At 37.5% G+C, this 22,278-nt stretch overlaps 1 long non-coding RNA gene across 1 annotated transcript; it reads right to left on the minus strand.

Moving 5' to 3' along the window:
- Positions 1-7,810: 7,810 nt before the first annotated feature.
- On the minus strand, positions 7,811-22,216 carry LOC129347636 (uncharacterized). Its single transcript, XR_008599830.1, has 2 exons — positions 21,108-22,216; positions 7,811-10,096 (listed from the first exon to the last, which is right to left on the minus strand). It is a non-coding gene; the product is annotated as an uncharacterized LOC129347636 (long non-coding RNA).
- Positions 22,217-22,278: the final 62 nt, after the last annotated feature.

The raw sequence follows: 22,278 nt of genomic DNA on the forward strand, positions 1-22,278 counted from the left end.
AAAGTCCAGCAATGGTAAAAGCTGCTCATTTCCCAGTTTGAATCAAAACTCACAATTTCTTCTCCATAAATTTAACCAAATTATTACGGTAACCATGGCAGAGAATGTCATCGATCTAAACCCAAACCCTGATCATTTCCTAAACCAAAGAAAGTTGCTTTTGTGTGTAAACCAATCCAAAGAGAGGTGAAAACATCCTTGTATTCTGCAATATCTCTGCTATATGTTGCAATACCAGTAGGGGCACTTTTAGTTCCTATCCATAGTTTAGGGGCAACCAACCAAGTCAGAGGACATGCTGATTTTCATTCTGTTCTTGGCACAAGTAGTTTTCCAGATAACACGATAAGTAGAAGGGGTTTGTGTCCAGCCTTCAGTTCTTCTTCAAACATCTCACCATGGCTGCTTCCGAATCCTCATCACTCCCTTACATGTCTCAAATGGATCTTCTGAGAAAAACATGACACATTTTTGAAGGTTTTTCATCAGTGCTAACCTCAGTGACAAATGTGCTTCAGTTCCTCTGAGTGCTCTCCCCGACTCACTAGTTCCAGTCCTCTAATGTGAGGCAGCTGCAGGAGATACTGGGTTAGCATTAGCATTAGCAACCTAATCCAACTGTAGGAGAGAGGGAGGAGAGAACAAACAGCGAGGCCGATCAAATGAGATCAGATTACAAAGAGTAAAGGCGGATTGCATGCTACACCATCTCCTGTCAGTCCGCTGGGAATCTGTAGGCAAATTTAATCCAGTGTGGGAATGGAAGCTAGTTTATATAGTTATAAAGAATGTCAATACAGTGAATTGATGTTTCTGGACAAAAATAAAAATATTGAGCATGAATTGGATCAAAAGCAGTGTTTGATTTGTGAAAAGTTAATAGGAGAGTTAGAAAGTCATGTGTTCTGTCCATTTCCACTGGTTTCACTGAGTTTTTTCACTCTTCTCTTGCAGAGGAACTTGTGTCTCCTCATTCTCTGGTTAATCCTGAGTGAAATCCTAGAACCAGCTGGAGCACCTCCATGATCACTGCTGCTGTGACTGGAGCAGTGGATTTATCCAGGAGCTGTGTGATGTAGGTAGTTTCAAGTTGTTGGGCTGGATGCTAAAGATCACAGGAACCTGAAACTGCCTGAGTCACACCAGCTGCATGTCAACAGACCGAGAACATCCAGCGTTCAACCCAACACCTCCTCTAGCAGCTGAGCATCACTCTGCTTCTAAATGGACAGTCTGATGATAAAACTAACTGCAGGCTTTTTAGATTGCCTGCTTCTGCTAAAAGCCACATGTGAATTCAGAACACATGCTCTTTGAATATGAGACTTCTAGTGGATACACAGTGGTTTCCCATCTGTTCCTGCAACAGAAGCCTCAGTAAATACTCTGTTTGCTGCAAGGTGCTTCCAAATGTCTTGAGTGAATGAGTGTCTTGAATGAAAAAGAGGCAGCTAAGTCTAGTTAACCCTCCTCCTCTTTCATATAATGCTGATGAACAACACCAGGCGCTATCTGGGACTCAGGACGTGTTTAAATTACACTTCTAATGAGAATCTGTGCACCCAATAAAATAACTCATTGACTGAACTTTTTAAAGTCCTGCTAAGTTTTTCCACTTTATCAAATAGCTTCTTGCCACATTAAGCAATTCTGTTAGTTTAATTTAATCTGCTTGTGTTGAGTCAACTTAATTTATTAGGGTTGATTCGACTTATTTCCAAGAGTCAGGTTCTACTTAAATTAATCGAGTTAGGTGAACTAAGAAATACACGAGTGAATGAAGTTTATCCAAAGCAGTTAAGTGAAACGGTGCAACAGGATTACTTAATGCTGAAAGGAATTCATTTAATTACATGGAAATACTTTACCTGGTTTAATCAAGTTAATCCAAATAATATGAAACTCAAGTCTACAGTTTGGTGTCAGAGGTGGAAATATTGAACAAGACAAACTGGAGATCTGCTTCCCAGATTTGGCAGTGCCAATAAAATAGATAGTGAATATGTATTCTGTACTTAATGCTTTAAAAATAAAAAAGCTGTTTCAAAAAATAGTCTTATTTGTAGGTGATCTGTTTTGAGACTTTTAATTTGAAAAGTAGAAGCTGGTTAGCCTGCAGTGCTAGCTTCAGCGTTCACAACTAAATACAAACTTAACAACAGGACAAGTCCTAAATTATAGAGAACAAACACTACGTGAAATGTCTCCTATAGAAGTTCATTTACTGTCAGTTTCACTACAGGTGCTGCATGTCTCCTAGAAACGCCAGTCACCTGTTACCATGGAAACTGCCCAAAATATAGTTTTTAAATATTCTAAACCGTAGTTGCATCATTACTGCAGTTTACCTCTCCTTGTAGCTAAATTAGGTTAGTAAATCAGATTTGAAATAATAATCAAGTAAATTATGATGCATTTTATAGATTAGTCCATTTTTACAGCAAAATTTTGAGAACATTGAGGGAGATGTCAATCAAACTCAGTCCTGATAATACGTGATGTAAATGGCCTGCGTGGATGTACAGAACCTCACAAGGGTCCATTCAACCCTTTGATTCACAACATGGGTCAAGAGAAACCCATTTTCCATTGCATATGGGTCACTTTTGACCCATGTTGTGCATCAAAGGGTTCAGTTGTGGACAGACTAGTAAAACATATATTCAAGGCTATGTGAATCTATTTTGTACAGTAAGTTTGAACCTTTCATCCAGAACTGGTTCACTCAAACTAAGTAAAGATTTTTAAAAACCCAACTTTACATGTACCAATGATCAGGAAGTCACACCTCAGTTCACACTTATTGTTGCTTTGTGTAGTTAGAATGCAACTGAATTAGTTTTGGTTCATACAAGCAATTAGAACTTTACAGGTTATCTTGGCATTGCTGCACAGCTGGCATGCAAAAGCCTCTACAGCTGCTGTCCCAGTATGACTTGTTGTCCCTCTCAACCCGTCCGGCCAGCAGCAGATGGGTTCCCCCACATTAGAGCCGGGTTCTGCTCCAGGATTTTTTTCCCTGTTAAAAGGGTGTTTTCCTTGCCACTGTCTCCTTTTGGCTTGCTCTGGGGGTTCAGGCATATGGGTTCTGTAAAGCATCTCGAGACAATTTGACTGCAATTGGCGCTATATAAATAAAATTGAATTGAATTGAATTGAATTGAATTGAATTGCTAGATGGAAAGCATGGTTCAAAGAGATGGAATATCCCGACTTTATCACAACCTACTGGCTGAGCATGCTTCTGAGAGCATGTGTATTCATTTTAGTGTTCTTGTGTGCATGAATATGTCTTGTGTGGAGGAAAATATCCTCATTACCACATCCAAGCCCTGAGTCTGTGGCACTGACACGACCAAGTTAAACATGTTTGGGCTGGGTTTGTTATTTTTATGAAGACCGACTTCTGTTTGTCCATTAAAATGCAAATATTCCAACTCAGGGCTGAAGTCAGGACGTGGTTAGTGTAGCTTAACATAAAGACTACATTTATGTCCTTTAAAGCTTAAACAAATGAGATGTAAAGTGTTAATTCTTCAGCTGTAAGGGTGTTGGAGAAAGACAAGCTAGTTTGCCTCTGCTCCACACATCCACATCCTGTCTCCTGTGCTTTAAATTTAACCCAAAACATGAGATTGCTATCAAGAAAGCAACTCAGTATAGTTCTCAGAATGTTACCTCTTCACTTGAAATGCAATGACAATAAATACCCTTGAATCCTTGAACTCTTAGACGTGTCAGTGGGTCAGTCAGCACAGCCTCACATACTGTTTAAAATAGTCCAGAGTTTTCAAGAAACATTTATGCCTCACAGAACTTTTGGGAAATGTTGTAAATGCACATTCACAAGTCATGTAGTTCCGTAATCCTTGGGTTCTTTAGAGTTGGGTTTTATTAATTAAATAAGGAACATTGTCTACCTTCAATGAAGAAACATACACAATACTGTCAATCAGTGTGAAACAAGATGATTTTAAAAACCTAAAACTACATAAAGGGTGAAAATAAGTGACATTTATGCACACAAGGGTCTATTTCATTTGTTTGCATGATAGTAAAATATTGCAAAATGAAAACTATTTGCGGGCTGCACAGTGGCGTAGTGGTTAGCACTTTAGCCTTGCAGCAAGAAGGTCCCTGGTTCACGTCCCGGCTTTCCCGGGATCTTTCTGCATGGAGTTTGCATGTTCTCCCTGTGCATGCGTGGGTTTTCTCCGGGTACTCCGGCTTCCTCCCACAGTCCAAAAATATGCTGAGGTTAATTGATCATTCTAAATTGCCCGTAGGTGTGAATGTGAGAGTGCTTGTTCGTCTTTGTATGTGACCCTGCGACAGACTGGCGACCTGTCTAGGGTGTCCCCTGCCTTCGCCCGAGTCAGCTGGGATAGACTCCAGCCCCCCCATGACCCTAGTGAGGATTAAGCGGTGTATAGATAATGGATGGATGGATGGAAAACTATTTGCAGCTATTAGGTACGAGGAACTGTTTTGTTTGTATTTATTAAGAGTGCACAAGTTTATTACACCCACCCTTAATGAATATAAGGCTTTCTATCATTCCTTTATGCAGATCTTTACACATGGCATGCACATTGACACACACATGGTTACTGTCAAAGCTGAGCTAACCACGTCCTGCATCCTGCTCTGTACTCATTAGCCTAAAATGACAACTCATGCCTTCAGAATGACCTCAGCTACTGTTAGAGATGCCTGAGCTCATCAGCAGAGGGTGAGTCAACAATGAAGTGACCAATACTTCATCCATGCAGCCAATCAGGTGCTTAAGCACAAAGACAGGTCCTGATTAAAACATCTCTGCACATTTTGGAGTATTTCCTCTTATTCTTAAGAGACAGATAGGTGTATTTCTTCCACCCAGGTCTGCAGGCCGTGCAGTGATCAAAGCCAAATGCAGCAGCTCTCTCTCTCTGCTGTGAACTTGTCATTTGGACTGTGTAAACACGGTAAATTTAACGGCTCCTGGAGTCCACTGCTTGGCTTAGGCTAACAGTTAAGTGTGTTTAAAATCTGCTTTCACTGATGCAGGATTTGTCTCTTTACAGGAAAACTTTGGTCATCAGAAAAATTAAACAAACGATGGTACGTCTCTCTGTGTCTGTGTGTCAGAGGAGGGTCAGATGGAACTGGCCTTCCCTGCTCCTAGCCAGGCAGCCGCTCTAGTACTCAGATGATAAACGCTGGCCGTGTTCATTTTCAAACATAATATGTTTTATGAAGTTCAACATGCTGCCATGAGGCTGTAAATCTGTTCCCTCTCTTACTCTCCAGTGTCAGTGGCGGAGGGTTTCTGTATAATTTGCAGTGCATTTAATAGCACATTAACATTTAGCAGTCACAGTTCACTGTCTGGCTGCGAACTGGCGCTGGTGCAACAGCCCCAACAAGCCCTGCATTCTCTCAACATCACAAGAAACACACAGTGGAGATTGTTGTTGACATCCAGACTGTAAATGAAGCAGCTCGCTGTAAAAACTCATGGGCCATTTTATTGAAATCCACTAATGTTTAATCTGTACCTCGGTGAATGAAGATAAGTTTATTAGTATCAACATCAGAGCTGGTAATCATGAGTTCCTGCTTCAGATAAAGGAGAGAATAATCTGATTCGTCAGGCTGATCATACTGAGCATTCATTTAGTAATTGACAAATATTATCAGGTCATGCTTTCTGATCTTGAAGTACATTTTCTGATGACAGCTGTATTAACTCACATTAGATTTTATAAAGAATTTTGGGGAAGGAAATGATTAATGTCAAGCTGGTTGTAGTAGTAAACATGGCCTCCAGGCTTATTATTTAAGGATAAAGTACTAAATGTAAGCTTTAATTTAAACAGGAAATGAGCAACATATGATGTCCTTTTTGCACAATTTAAAACTTTAAAGGACAGAGAGGAATTGGACATAAAGGGACACTGCACTACACTACTCAGCCTGTCACTTATAAAGCAAAGTTTTAAAAGTAAAACTGTGGAGCTGCAGAGTTTGAATGACGTTAAGTATCTGGTTAAAGATGCATCTGAGTTATGGAAAATGTAGCATCTTGTATTTTGAAGCAGAAGTCCGGATGTCTTAATTTTAACCATGTTTTAAATGTCTTTCTCACATATCACAGCTTTAAGTAAGTGAACCACAAAATAGCTGGAATTACCCTTTAAATTTAGGGGTGTCAAACTCATCATGAAAAAACTGAAATTTCTTATAAAAAATAAGCTCAGTTTCAGCAACATTCAGCCTCAGTTTATCATTTCCACATTACAACTTCCAGATCACAGTGTTGACAAAGGAACACAACATTTAGTCATCTGGAACTGAACCATAGAAGATTTCACTTTATGATCTTATGATTCTTGCACTGCACATCTCTGCACTTTTAAACTTTATTTTTATTTTTTCTGTTAAAAAATTTTGCCACCCTTGTATATATTGTAAATAAAGCTGCTGTAACAATGTAAATTTCCCCTGGAGTGGGGAGAAATAAAGAACTTTATCTTATCTTATCAAAACAACAAAAGTCTGACAAAATCCAACAAAAATGAGACAAAATATTACAAAAACAAGACACAAAACAACAAAATATGAGACAAACAACACAAAACAAAAAAGAGACAAAAAATTAGACAAAAAAGTTCCAGTGACAAAAAAATGGACGAACGACAAAAACGAGGCAAAAAAACCCCAAAACGACGACTAAAGCAAAACACAAAATGACAAAAGTAAGACAAAAGACACAAGAGACAAAAAGGAAACACAAAACGTTGAAAATAAGAAACAAAATGACAAAAACATGAGACAAATGACAAAAGCCAGACGAAAAAGACAAAAACAACAAAAACAAGACAAAATATGACGGAAATGACATGACAAAAGAACAATGAACAATCTAGTATTTTACTTTCTGATCAAAACAACTTGTCATGATCTAGAAATTATTCTAAATGTATAGTTTTACTAATTTACAATCTGCAGTTAATGTCTTCTCTGGAATTTTTATACTTTGAGGGCCGGATTGGACCCTCTGGAGGGCCGCTTTTGGCCCGCGGGCCGCATGTTGGACACCCCTGATTTAAATAACCCTGGAAGTAATGGAGGACAGATTAAATTCCTATAACATAAAAACACTCCCTTGCATGCCAGAATATGAACACCATATCAGCATGCATGTATTATTTTGTTGTTCCATTATGTGAGAGAAGCCTTTTTATATTTGCTGGTTGCTAAGTTCATATACTGTTGTGTTAGTAAAATCCTTACCAAACATCATATTTTATAATTTAATCATGTGTTTTGTAGAAGTGGGCGGCACGGCGGTGCTGTGGTTAGCTCCGTCGCCTCCACTCGCTTCTGGATTTGAACCTGCTGGTTGGCTGTTGTAGAGTTTCCATGTTCTCCCTTTGAATGGTTCTCCAGTCTAATCACAGTCCAAAGACACGCATGGTAGATTAACAGGAGATTCTGAATCACCTCTAGTCTAGTGTCAACTGGGACAGACTCTATCCCTGCATAACCCAGTACAGAATAAGTTGGTATAGCTAACTAACAGAGAAATGGATGTTTTGTTGTTGTTGTTGTTTTAAATCTAACACCCAAATCTGCAGATAAAGTGAACAAGGAAAATCTACAAGATCTGCCTTACACTACCCTTCAAAAGTTTGGGGTCATTAAGAAATGTCCTTATTTTTGAAAGAAAAGCAGTTTTTTCAATGAAGATAACATTAAATGAATGATAAATCCAGTGTAGACATTGTTAATGTGGTAAATGACTATTGTAGCTGAAAACAGCTGATTTTTAATGGAATATCTCCATAGGGGTACAGAGGAACATTTCCAGCAACCATCACTCCTGTGTTCTAATGCTACATTGTGTTAGCTAATGGTGTTGAAAGGCTCATTGATGATTAGAAAACCCTGCAGTTATGTTAGCACATGAATAAAAGAAGCAAACACACAAACTCCCTGAGCGTTCCTTGGACCACTGTGAGCAACATCAGACATGTGCACTGTGGTCACACCAGCATCACATCCATTCAAGTTACATGGTTCATTAAAAGAATCAAATTACAGCATTTACATTTCTGTTAAAACACTTTGTCAACAGGAGCCAGTTGAAGGCTGCAGTGATTTTAGTGACACTACAATGTATAAGAGTGAAGTTATTGAATATTTGTCTCTCTTTACTGTTGCAGCGGTTTTGCAAATTGCAGACGGACCCTGTTCACTCCATAGACACCAATGTTATTCCTGTAGCTTGAAAGACAGCTACTTTTGATAAAACTGGGCTTGTAGCACATTGTCTGCCTTGCAACAATGGGAAAGAGGCATCGTTTATGTTTTGACAACCTATATCTAATGAGTTATTGATGCTGGAAGTCTGAATCTGTGAATATCTTTCCAACTTTACGGAACTTGGGGCCACTACCACCTAAGGAGTGATATATTTAATTTTGAAAAAAGCATTTAGCCATACTTAAAGATTTAAGTGTTTTATTAACATGGAAATAAAAATTTTGTATTGTTTTATTATCACAGGTTCTGTCTGAAAAGAGGTGGCATCATTTTAAACAGTGAAATCAAACTAACAAAATGTAACGACCAACCAGTGAGCAATACTGGATTCTGCAAAAACGTAAACAACTTTTTTAAAATCTAAATCTCATCTTAACACAGTTAATGTATAAACTTATTTATGTGTGTATGCATGTATTTATTGATTTATTTAGTACTGTTAACATATCAGAGTTCTGAGTGAATTTTTCTTAAGATAGGCAAAGGCCATTTATTGATTACATATAGACTGTTAAATGTTTATTAAAAACTAAAAAGCATTTAAAAAAAAACAACTTAGGCATTTATTGAGTCTCTAAAATACTGTAGAGTACAGACCACAGCAGCATGATTATAAGCATCCTCTGGTAAATTAACAACCAGATACTGATGTCTCTCACCATATGGACTTCAGGAGATGATTAGATGATGATAAACTGTGACCTACTGGTTGGGTTCTCTCTGTTCTCATGTTTCTTACATGTTTGTCCCCTGACAGCCGGGTCCTAATGTTTTTTGAGCAACACACCATACTATGATGTTTTTACAATGAGGGTTCTACTATGGAACCAGTTTGACATGTTCAGGTGTTCTTTGTGTGAAAACTCAGAGATTTCAGGGATCAGAAGGTGGTTTTCAACTTTCTTTGTTAACTTTCTGCTTCAACTTTAAATTAAATTTCCTTGACTAACCCAGCCCTCTGGACTTCCAGGAAGCTGTGTTCCTATTGGCTGTCCAGGTGGCTGTGTTCCTATTGGCTGTCCAGGTGGCTGCTTGGTGTTATCAGGAACACCTGAGCAGCTCAGTGTCTTCCTGCTTTATTTAGCTGCAGACAAACATTTCCTCTGCTTCTCTTCACCACAGAACCGGGTTTGTTTCCGTTGCTTTAGTGTGTTCTTTAGGTGTTGGCTTGCAGCTTCCAGCAGTAAAATAGTCTTTAATGTGTTTCTTGGTGTGTTTTAGGGCTTTGTACTGGATAGTTGTCTTGGTAAATGTGGTTCTTTAGCCACAGTTAGCACATGGTTCTAATGTGTGCAGTGATTAGTGGATTTGGTACAGCTGAGTTGTGTCTTTGTGTTGGCTGTAGTGAGTCTTCAGAGGTTTCTGGTCAGACACATTCTGTATTCTTGTTTGAGAAGCAACGTTGGTTGTCCAGAAGGTAAGAGTTCCTGTCCTGATTCTCTGTTCTCAGAGGTTCTCTGGTAGGCTGCAGGAGACTTTAGTGTTTGGATTGTGCTAGTTTGGTTTTTGTACAGTTTCATTTGGATGACTATCTTGAGGCCCCTCCATGTGATTTAGTGAGGTTTTCTGGAACAGTTCTACAAAGCAACCTGCAGCAGAAGAGACTTTGAGAGTTTTTAGGAAGTTCTGGAGACCAGACTTTAGAGCAGCAGAAACATTTGTCAGCAGTTTGAGCAGGAGAAGGTGAGCTTCAGAGTAGAAATGAGACGGAAACCTTCTTGACCTGTGTGGTGAGGTCCTGTACCAAGAGTTTGAGCAGGTTGTGAAGAGTCTGTAGTTCTTTAGTCTGAAAGCACAAGAAGAGTCGATTCATTAAAGGAGAAAACAGTAGATATTGTTGGTTCTTCTGTTGCTCTGCAGTTTCCAGTTTCCTTGGACTGAATATCAAGTTTATGTTTTAAATGATTTCCCATGTGAGTCCAAGAAGACTTCAATAAACTCCCTCCATCCCCTGGACACAACATATTTTATTACCATGTTAAATCTTTTTTAAGTTTTAATCATAGTTTTAGCATAGTTTTTTTTTCCTCTTTGCTTGTTTAGTTTTGTCATCTGTGTAAAAGGTGCTAAACAAATAAAGTTGAATTGATAAACTGAATAATTGACTAACTCATGATTGTGACAACAGAAGTATTTTCATTGTAATTTAAGGGTTTGCTTCATTTTTAAGGTTGGGGTTAAAATCTTGACAGAAAAAAAGATTAAAGAAATACACTACGTTAAAAAAACAATTAAATAAAAGGGGAAAAAATGTAATACAATAAAACTTCAACATTAAATACAATTAAATTAAATTAAACAGACAAAATATTTAATTAGATAATTAAATGGAAGATACAAAACAAGTAATTATGAAATTAACCAAATTTTTTAAACAAAAATATTAAACATTAAAGATTAAATATTTTAGATAATTAAACATTTAAAAAGTACAATTAAACAAGAAGAATATTAAACATTTTTAAAAATACAACATATTTAATTAGATTATTAAACCTTTAAAAAGATAAAACATTCAATTAAAAAATTAAATGTTTAATTAGAAAATTAAATAGTAAAGGCAAAACTTTAAATAGCAATTAAACAGAAAACACAATGAAGCATTTAAAAAGAAAATGAAACATTAAAAGGTGCTAAAACATTTGAAAAGAAAAACCTTGAAGATTTAATCGAAAAATTAAACACTGGGAAAGAAAAGGACATTTTTCAAACAAGCCGATAAAACATTTAAAAAAGCAACAATTAAACATTAAAAAGACAAAACATTTGGAAATCAAATCAGACATTAGAAAAGAATAAAAGGTGAGAAAAGAGCAAAACTAAACATTTAAGAAGAATCAAACTAAAGACAAAACATTTGAAAAGACACCAGTTACACTTTAGAAGATCAAATTAAACAGAAGAGACAATAAAACGATCAAAAAGAGCAAAAACAGATAAAAGTCTTAAAGCGTTTTCTAGTCTGAAATGAAAACAAGTTGTTTCTTCAAACATTTCCTCTTTCTATGTTCTTGGTTTGATTGTGGACAGATTTACTAAGAACTCATTTCAGAAAACTGCTTTCCAGATAAAGTCTACTAGTAGTTGAAGGCATTGATCAAACTAATGTTACCTTCTGATCTCCATAAACTTTACTGTTCAGTGAAGAGAATCAAAGTTTGTTGAGGATTTCTAAAAAACCCACAGGTGAAGGTCTGAGAAGAACTCAGATGGATGGTCTAAATGTGAAATCAAGACTCATGGTCACAAGTTTTAAGGCTTCTGTTAACCAGAAAGTTCAAACTAAGAGAGAAGAACTGAGAAACTTTTAAAATTTCAGTCCTTGGACTGTCTGAAGGTTCAAACTAACAGAGAAGTACTGAGAAACTTTTAAAACTTCAGCCCTGAGACTGTCTGAAGGTTCAAACTAACAGAGAACTACTCAGGAACTTAGAGGATTTCAGTCCTTGGACTGTCTGAAGGTTCAATCTAACAGAGAACTACTGTGGGACTTAGAAAATTTCAGCCCTCAGACTGTCTGAAGGTTCAAACTAACAGAGAACTACTCAGGAACTTAGAGGATTTCAGTCCTTGGACTGTCTAAAGGTTCAATCTAACAGAGAACTACTGTGGGACTTAGAAAATTTCAGCCCTCAGACTGTGTGAAAGCTCAGGTCCTGAGGACTCGGGAGGTGTGGAGGCTTTGGAAAGTCTTGGAACTGAGGGTTCCACCCTCCAGCACAAAGGCTGAAGTCCAGCCTCCTGAGAAAAACGGTCGAGTCGAGACTCGAGTTAAAAAAAAAAACTCGAAAATGACAAAAAATAGATGATAAATGCGCAAAAAAAAGAAGAAATAGTATCTGAGCGAATAGCTCAGGGGATAAGAAGACAGACTACCAAGTGGAAGGTCGCAGGTTCAAGACCCGCCACTGGCAGTTTTCTTTCTTTGTCTTTGTCAGGATTTTGATGAAAATTTAAGAAGGGTCTGGTCTTGAACCAGCGACCTGCAGCTCCATAGGCAAATCCTTAACTCACTGAGCTACAGATCAGATACAAAGAAATAAATTCGTCGTCCCTTTGACATCGTAGTTGGTGAAGTGACCACATGGGTGGAGCCAAGGCGGAGTCTGGGTGGAGTCAGGGCGGAGAGTAGGTGGGGAGGTGGGTGGCGGCCTCCCCCCTCTACTCCCCCACCTCCCCCCACCACCCACCACACCTTCCCCCGCCTGACGAGTTCTTCGAGTCTCCACGAGTTCTTCGAGTCTCGACAGGTTTTGCTGAGTTTCTGGAGTTTCCACCAGGTCGGAGGCAGAACAAGTTGTCATGAAGAGGTGTTGAAGTCGGCCAGGATGGACTGACTTTTTACAGTGACTAGAAGGAAGACGACTAGAAGAGCAGGTCTTTAACCACCATCCATAAAATCCATGGAGTCGCTCCAGAGAAATGAAGGGAGGTCAACTTTTATCAACCTCCATCCACATGTTCAACTTCATATCTTTACTTTGACATTTTTAGCACCACAAACCTTTAGTATCACACTTTATTATCATTTATTAGGACTTTAATGGAATCCACCAGCAGATTTAGTTTTTGTTGACAAATTTTATTCTTGTCATCGTGGGACTGCAGTATTTAAAACTGTTCCTTCTATTTGACCTCATGTTTATTAATTTTAGTGGAGAAAGTTATTTTAGTTGCCAATTAGTCTCTTAAAAACCAAATAATAAATTGGATTAGTCAAGACGTTTACATTTCTTACTTTGTCATATTTTAAATATGACAAAAAATATAAAAATAAAGTGTCTTGAGACAATTTAACCTGTAACTGGCGTTATATAAATAAAATTGAATTAAATTTGTATGTATCTTGTAATGTTGGAGTAATTCAGCCATATATGTTGGAAAACACATTTTCTTTGTCCATTAATCTGTTGATTGTTTTCTCCAGTAATTAATTTCTTGTTTTGGTTTATAAAATGTCAAACCCAAATATATTCAGTTTACTGTCATAAAAACCAAAAAGATTTACATTCATGATGCAGAAATCAGACAGTTTTTCACGTTTTATCTTAGTTTAGTCACAAAGATAGTTGATAATGTGTGAATTGTTGCAGCTTGTGAGCCGTAGAAGGTTTTAATCTTTGGGGCCGAGTGTCAGAAAACATTTAGAAACCAACATCAACAAAACACTCAACAAAGATTTGAACATCATTAAAGGGAAATCCAACTTTTGCATGACAACATCTAATTAAAGGACATTTATTTCCAACGTAAATGTGTGATATTCATCCTCTGGAGCTTTCTCTTCACATCGTCTTCCACCTGGACTGGTTTGGTCGGGAGCATGTGCAACAAACATTTGAAAAACTGCACTTTAACATCAATGAATGACACTCAAGTTTAATCTCTACATAAATGAGACTGAGTCTGGATGTGCTGCTCTGTCATTAACTCCTAAGTTTAGGGAAAGTTCAAACAAAAGAGGACAGTTCAGATCAGACTTGAGAATGAGCTGATTTTGAACAAACATCTCAGACTTTCTGAGCTTCAGCACCTCTAGCAAGATATTTTAACAACAAGCAACTCAAGAGATCCACAAGTTGGAGAGAGTTAGCTTTAGCTGAGCCAAAGAACATGTGGGACGCTAACCTAGCAAACATTTCAGACTTTTCTCTGTGAATTCAGAGAAATAATTTACTATTTAATGACAGAGCTATACATCTTAACTCAGTCTCATTAAAACAGACTCTAATTCAGTGTCATCCATCCATATTAAAGTGCAGTTACCCAAAATGTTTGTTGCATGAGCTCCAACAAAACCTGTCCAGGTAGAAGGCCACTTTGACAAACAGGAAGTGGAAGATTCCAAGTAGATTTATAGAAGGGGGAACCAGACTGTATTAAGTGTGGTCCAGTATAGAGGGGTGTTTTGTGGGTTTTTATGGCTGATAATGATTATTAGTGAGACCTTTGGAGTAGATATTCATTTGCAGAAAATGAAAGTATTTAAAATCTTGGAGTTAAACTTAGAAGAACACAAACTCTAACAGAAAACTTTGTTGATACGTTTTTGTTTTGTTTACAGATGTTAAGTTAAAGGAGTTTTATTTGTGACGTATAACCAATCAAGGGAAATGACCAGGTTCAGTCCAGCTACATAAAATATAGTTTTATTCTTCTACCATTTGCACTGGTGCATCAAAAAGGTTTCTATATTTGGTCATTTTCAAACAATTGTGGATAAACTGAACATAAAACTGGCCAGCAGTTCAGCTTAAACTGGGATTTTTGCTGTTTTTCTCCACACCAACTACTGTCCTTTAATATAAAAATACTGTCTATTTTGGATCTCAGCTTGCGTCTGTTTGGCTACTTTAGAAGCTCGTCATCATTTCTCTTCCTTCCGATGCTTCTGTTGATCATCACAGCTTTGTTCAGATGACAGCATGAAGCACCAACAGCAGATCTCAGACATTTTTAGTACTAAACCACGAGGACCATGTTTCTCCAAACCACACAGCTTCTGCTCTGGCACAAACAAGTTAGATAAGAAGATGAGTACTATTCAGATTCTTTCAGGAAAGGAGATGATACAACTATGTACAACTAAATTCCCTGAGAAGCTTTTGTCTGTTGAAAAATATTGACTTAAATGATTTTGTTCATGCAACTGATAAGGTTTTATTTGTTCAAACAGGTTTGGATCATTTGACCAACTGTCACTAACATGTTTGATAAACTAGAAACAAAGCTGAATGTGTTTTTGATGCAATAATTCACTGGGTAAAAATAAGTTCTTTGTGCTTTTGAGAAATGTCTTTTTTTTGTTGTTGCATTTTCTACTTTGCAAATGAATTAATTTTACAGTATCAGAGGTGGCTCAGCAGCAAAATGTTGCATCTGGTCTCCATGTCCAAGGCATTACTTTGATAAATTAGTCCGATCTACTGTGGGTTGTAGAGGCATAAACTGAAAAGACAGCCGATACAACCAGTTACCACTCTCATCTTTACTAATGTGACTTTTAGTAAACGGATAAACAACTAGAAGTAGGAAACATAATAAAACAGCTCTCTCCTTAGATGAAAAAAAAAGTTTAGAGATGGTGCAAGTAGGCAAATTAAATAGTTAAAATCCTTAATGGACATTTTATCTACCAGTGCAGCCCTGATTAGGAACCTGAATTAAGCTCTCAGTCAGTGATGTCACAGTAAACTGAGGATCCGAGGATAAATACGTCACTCTGAGGCCGACATTAGAGAGCTCAGACATGTTGAGGCCACAAATGAAGTGTGAAATCTTTCACTTGGGACAAAACCAGCAGAAGAAGCCAAAAAAGTAAGAAATGAAACACGACTCAAAGCAGGCAGCCTGTTAATTAAAATAAAAAGAACAAAAGAACACATTTCTGGAAGAACTAAACATTAAACTAGTAGAGTGTGTTTATTTCATTTGACACACCTACTGGACTCCTATCAGGTTTTTGATGTAGCTGTCATGTATGGAGGATGGGATGTGCAAAAACCACAAAAAAAACGCTTTCAGATATCAGTGATTGTAGCTGGATGGAATAATATTAAAATGTGGTTTCTGGTGGAAATAAGTACCTGGATGCTGCAATAAATGTCAAGCAGGAAGCAACATTTTTGTTTATTAGCCTATTCTGATGCAGAGTAAAGGAGTGATCGGAGTAAAATGCTGAAGATCACATTCATTCCTGATCTGCTGCTGATGAGTACGTCTGACTGATGGTAAAATAAAGCTCGGATACAGAAGCAGGATTGTTGTTCTCAGCTTGTGTGGCAAAAACATATTTTTATACTTCCTGACACATGGAAGCCATCTCACTGATGGAACTATTCAATCCTCTTTACTTATGTAGTAAATCTCACAGGGGACGGCTGAAATAAAATGCTTTTTTTTTTTTTTTTTTTTACAAGGAAAAAAATAGAGATTTCCCAGACACTTAGAGTAGAATTAAAACTTTCTCTAGCAAAATCAACTGGAAAAAAGTTGTGTGACTTCACCAACCAGTCAGTTCATATCTGTGTCTTTGACCATTTGGATATAAAGTTTCATTACATCATCATTTTTATATTATTATTATTATTATTATTATTATTATTATTATTATTATTATTATTATTATTATTATTATTATTATTATGCATTAATTTATATTTTTTCTCTTCATATTTAACATATAAAATCTTGTGTTATGTTTAGGTCACAATATCAATCAATCAATCAATCAATCAATCAATCAATCAATCAATCAATCAATGAATCAAAATTTATTTAAACAGCACTTTACAACACTCAAGGTGACCAATAGCCTTAAAATTTGACTTTATACCACCAAATTATAACCAGTTCATCCTTGATTGTAAATGCATCTTAATTATTTTCAGGCTCTTTACAGATTTTCTCCAGCCGTTGTTTTACATGAACACACAGCTGAGGTGACTGATATCAGGACAAACTATTTAGTTATTGTTTAATCAAAAACTACTTTAATAATACTCAGTAAACACTAAGACTCGTCCTTATGGGAACTACTTTTTGCAAAAGGTGACTTGCAGTGACATTATTTATACACACTTCATCTGTATTTTTATTTCATTAATTGGTCCTGCTCATATTTTTAAAACTATTCTGTCGATCCCAGTGGAAAGGTTTCAGTTTGGGCCAAATTTGTACCTGAAGAGACCATCAGTTTATGAGAATGGGGATGAAGATTTTTATTTTGTTTTTTTGGTAAATAACAAAAACATGGTAACATTTACCATCCTTCCCCCTGCTGATAATTTCCATACAGTCCCTAAATTAGAAACTCTGATCCATTGAGCAGCTTCTGAACATATAAAATGACAAGAATTCATCTCAGCAGAATCAGAATCTATTTTATATTTTTAAATTTACGAGTGTATCTTCTCTTTATTTTCCTCAGTAACAAATAAATTATCTTTACATATGGAGCACATTATGTTCCAAAAGCACATACTGACTTAAAAAAGCCTCTAAAGCACACATAATGCTGGACCTTTGCATGTCTCTGCCTAACAGGGGAATACTGCAGCAGAAGAACAGCTATCTCAGGCATATGTTAGTGGTTACTTCCATACTTTGCTGGATGAGAAGGACACATAAAAGAACTTTTCCAACAGGGTTTTTAATGAAGCAGGTTTTCATTGAAGCAAGATGATGCAAAAGATGGTATTCAAGAAGGACACACACACACACACACACACACACACACACACACACACACACACACACACACACACACACACACACACACACACACACACACACACACACACACACACACACACACACACACACACACACACACACACACACACACACACAAAGAGAGTCCACAGCAGCTGGACATGCTGGTGAGATGTGTGTCCCACATCACGATCCGTTTCTCCTTTCCCCTTCTGTCGAGGATCGGCCTTTAATAACTCTCCACTGACTTCATTTACAAAGACAACTTTACCATCTGAGCTGTAAAGAGGCTCGGGGAGAATGCCTGGAGCCTCTTCAAGCTTTTCAGCTGAGAAATATGATGCTGTACATGATGAATGAGGCTCAGGCATGGGGCCGTTATTAAAATATATAGCTTGTATCAATCACACAGGTTATCATACTCGATAGCTTTTATTGGAAGGTAACACCCAGTGCCTTTTCATCAGAATATGATGCCTAAATCAGTCACTGCAAATCATATTAGTAAGTGTTAAATGACTGTTTTATTAGAGCGCAGTTGGTGTTGTGGTAAATACTGGCCAGCATTAAGCAAGAATTCATATATTTGAAGGAACACAATTAGTCATTTGACGGCATATTAACCAGAAACTTTAGTCACTGATCAGATTATTACACAGAAAACATATTTTGATTTCAGTCCATACATCCTATCTTCAATATGTTGTAATGAGCCGAATGTATGTATATATATTTTTAAATAATGCTTTATATTTAAGTTAGTGTTTGGTTAAAATTACACTACATATGCCATCTTACCTATGTGTTAAATACTATTACATTAAAATAGGATGCGCTCTTCTCAAACTTCTCTCCTGCATTGTATAAAATATAAATATATTTAACTGGCCAGCAGATCTATTTCACCTACTATTAACGTCATCTCCCTGATTTTATGTGAAAAGAATATATATATATATATATATATATATATATATATACATATATATATATATATATATATATATATATATATATATATATATATATATACATATATATATATATATATATATATATATATATATATATATATATATATATATATATATATATATATATATATATATTTAATATATATATATTTAATATTTTCCATATGATAAATAAAAAGCTAGTTCCTGTAAAAAAAAAAACTTTGACTATTAAACAATGGAAGAGCAGTTTTTACGCACGACAATAACCAGAGTTTAAAACGCCATGTAGCCAAAAACACGGTTTCGATTGTGTCTCCTAAACACTAATTTTTATATTCTGAAAAGTTAAAAGTCGATTTGTCTGATATTTATCATTTAATATAACTTTTCAAAAGCAGCGCCTGGTTTAATACACATATTTTTTGGTAACAAAACATTTCAAACACTTGCCTGAATTTGAAATAATCTTCCTCACAATAATAAAATGGTTTTGATCTAAATGACTGCATCTTAATTAGCTATTTTAAAAATGTGTTCATATTTAGTTGACCCACTTTCTGAATTTAAATAAAATATATATTATATATATTTTTAAAATCCCATCAAGGGCAGTTGGAGATATCCGATCCGAGTCTGTCCTGGAACATTTACGCATGTGTTGTTTCTTACTTTTTATGGCTCTTTCTGCAACAAAATACTAAACAATAATAAAAGGGCAAAAAATTTTCGAGATAAAATAAGATTTCTAACTGATCCTTGTGTGAGGAGTTTTTCTGTACAGGGCGTGCTGCACCCCAAGACAATATATCACCTCCAAAACAAAATAAGCCGTGAGTGTGGGATAAGCATAGACCTAATTAGAAATTCTAAATTTATGCCTTCTAAATCCAGGTCCGTTAGTGGAAATGAAAGCTTTCGCTCCAGGAAAAGCAAATTACCACCTAGAATACAAGTCACTATTTCAAATCAGCAGAGATAGCGGCCTCGCTGCTCTGACAGGGTTGCCTCCGTAATTTAAAATCCGTGAAGGAAAAAACCGTGCAAGGCTGGAATGTTAACTATTCTCTATGAGGAGTTCACTTAGTTGCTTGAATTATTCTTTTTAATGATCCAGCTCGTTTTATGGTCGTTCAATGACTTCTTATGAGGGGATTCATATTGAGTCCAGTGCTAGAAAAGAGAAGGAGATGCTGTAAGTGCCATTTATTGTACTGTAAATACCTTTACTGCTAGCCTGTAAACCTAACACTGCCTGTGTGGATTGGTTTGGTCACCGCTTCAAGCTGGAAAACAGTCACTTTAATGAACATGAGAGAACTTTGAATTTCCCTATAAGGCTTTAAATCATGGCAGGATATAAAACAGAGTGAAGTGGAAGCTGCATTTAATCCTCAGTACTCTTTACAAGCAGCAAAGCGTCGTTTTCTGTCCTGATTCTTGCGCGTAAAATGTGATTTGTCTGACGGAAAAAATGCTTTAACTTTATGATATTGTGCTTTTTTTTAAATTTGTGGCCAAATTTAAGTGGAACAAAACTCACAGTGTTGTGTTTTCTGATGGAACCCCACGCGTTTCTCATCGTTAGCACTTATCGTGAATATGTGCGTGTGGAAAAGGAGGGCTCTTTGTCTCAAACGTCTTGTGTCACACCACTGAGGCAACGTGTAGAAAATGAAGGTGGTTTGCAGATAATGTTTTCAAGCTTCTCAGCGCCAGTGTCTCCAATTAACGCGCTGTCTGGTTGGCAGCCTGGCCTGCAGGGCGGAGGCCCTCCGAAAATTAAAATTCCCACAGCCTGCGGTCTGAGCAGAGGCCATTTTGACTGAAAAATATCCCGAGTATCTATGAGTGCAAAACAAAGTAGGTTTGTCCTCTAAACATGTCGGAAACACTGCGCAAAGAGCAGGTTTAGGAGTCTGATGTTTAAAAAAAACAACTGCGTTAAAAATGAATACGCAGGAGGTTGAGGCACTAAATTTAACATTTTTTATTTCACTAAACTGAGACTCTCCAGAACTACAAAGTACACAAATAATACATTATTATGTATTTAATCGTTTTGTTGCGGATTGAGCCAATTCGGGCCACAATTTACATCCCAAGGTGCAAATTTAAACAGAACCTGATTCCGCATCCAACACATCAGCCTTCAGTGAAGTTTAGAGTTTTCAGTCTGGCTTCTCACTGAGTCGCTGTAATTCAACGGAAGCTCTCCAGATGAGCTGGAAATAGGTTCTTTCAGACGGAAGAACAGAGGAATGCGGTGAATTCAAGCTCAAAGGCCAAAGCTGGGCGCCAGAGTCGCAACTGATGTTTAAAGGATTCTTGGTTTGGGTTTGTGTTGCTGCTCCTGAAATGAACACGCACCAGCCGCTCAATCAGCCTCTGCGGTCCAAATCATTCTCCTCAGCAGATCTGAGAGCTGCGCTACGGTCCACCTTCAGCCTCGTAAATAACCACGTTAACCCCATAAGCAATGTGTAGTTCATATTTAATCGTCGTAAATAACGGTTTTGGCTGAATATGCGGCGCACAGATAGGATTTATAGCCCCGACTAGCAGCCTGCCATCTCCAAAGAGTCCAGGACTCCACGTCTGTGATAATTATAAAGAAATATAAAGACTTACGATCCCGGTGACTTTGACAAAGGTCAGATGGAAGTCAAATGTCTGAGCAGTCCAGAGTGATGCTGACTCTCCAGTCTCCTCATTAAAAGCGTGATTTTATCCCTCAAACATTGCTGAGCGAGTACAAGCGGACACAAATCCGTGCTTCCAGCCTCCCCCGGTGCCTCCACCGAGCTCCGGTCCGAGCTGTGTTCGCTCCTGGCAGCCTGACCGATGAGTGAGAAGCGCCCTTCAGCCGACCGGCAGGAAGGCTGCAGCAGACTCGGCCGCGTTTACGGTCCGCACCACCACAGGCCATATATCAGCCCTATAAAAGCAGAGCAGCCGCCCTGATGTACGATTTTATTATGGTATTAAACGGACCCCAAAAAAGTAGTTGAAGTAGTTTGCGCTGTAAAGACAAGCAGCATAACCACGCAGGACCCGATTTAATGGCGCTCGTTAACAAAAATGACTGTTAATCTGCCAATAAAAGCAGTGTCGGGCGGCTCTACAGCTCAGAGAAAAGCTTCCAAGTGGACCCAGAAAGCGGGTGAATAATTAAACATACCTGGGTGCGAGTTTTACCATCTATCTTATCTTGGAAGGAAAATATCTCTGCTGTTGACTCGCCTTAAGTGTTGGACTATTGGTGCTTATAGTGTTTTAAATGCAGACTCCCCGATGCTGAGATTGATTTAAGTGATTGCTTGTGCACAATTCAGCAAGACTGGATGTTCTCTCGGCTATTCGTTTTTTTCCAGCTTCAAAGTGAAATACACGTGCATCTATGTTGCTTAGGTAAAAAAAAAGATAAATACATAAAAAATAATGGCACCACTTATTTGTCAGCCATTGTCTCAACTTTGCATTTCATACATACTGTCCAGACGACACATAATTTAACGCTTTTCTATAATTCCAGCCTGACAGCAGCCATAGATACGCAGACTAGATATACGCACGAAGTGTTCATTTTGCATATTGCATATAAACAAGACAATTTATTTAGAAGGAGGCAATCTATTAGAGAGACAGAGACACGGAGAGAGAGAGGCAGAGAGAGAGGATAGGGAGGGGGGCGCGTGTGCGGGATTGATTTACGCTCCATTGACGCTTTTTCAGGCTCGAAGAAAAAGTCCGGCCAATCAGTTTGCGCCTCTCACAGACCCGACAAACCCCCGCGCACCGT

Source organism: Amphiprion ocellaris, chromosome 19 (assembly GCF_022539595.1).
Source record: "Amphiprion ocellaris isolate individual 3 ecotype Okinawa chromosome 19, ASM2253959v1, whole genome shotgun sequence".
Taxonomy (NCBI): domain Eukaryota; kingdom Metazoa; phylum Chordata; class Actinopteri; family Pomacentridae; genus Amphiprion; species Amphiprion ocellaris.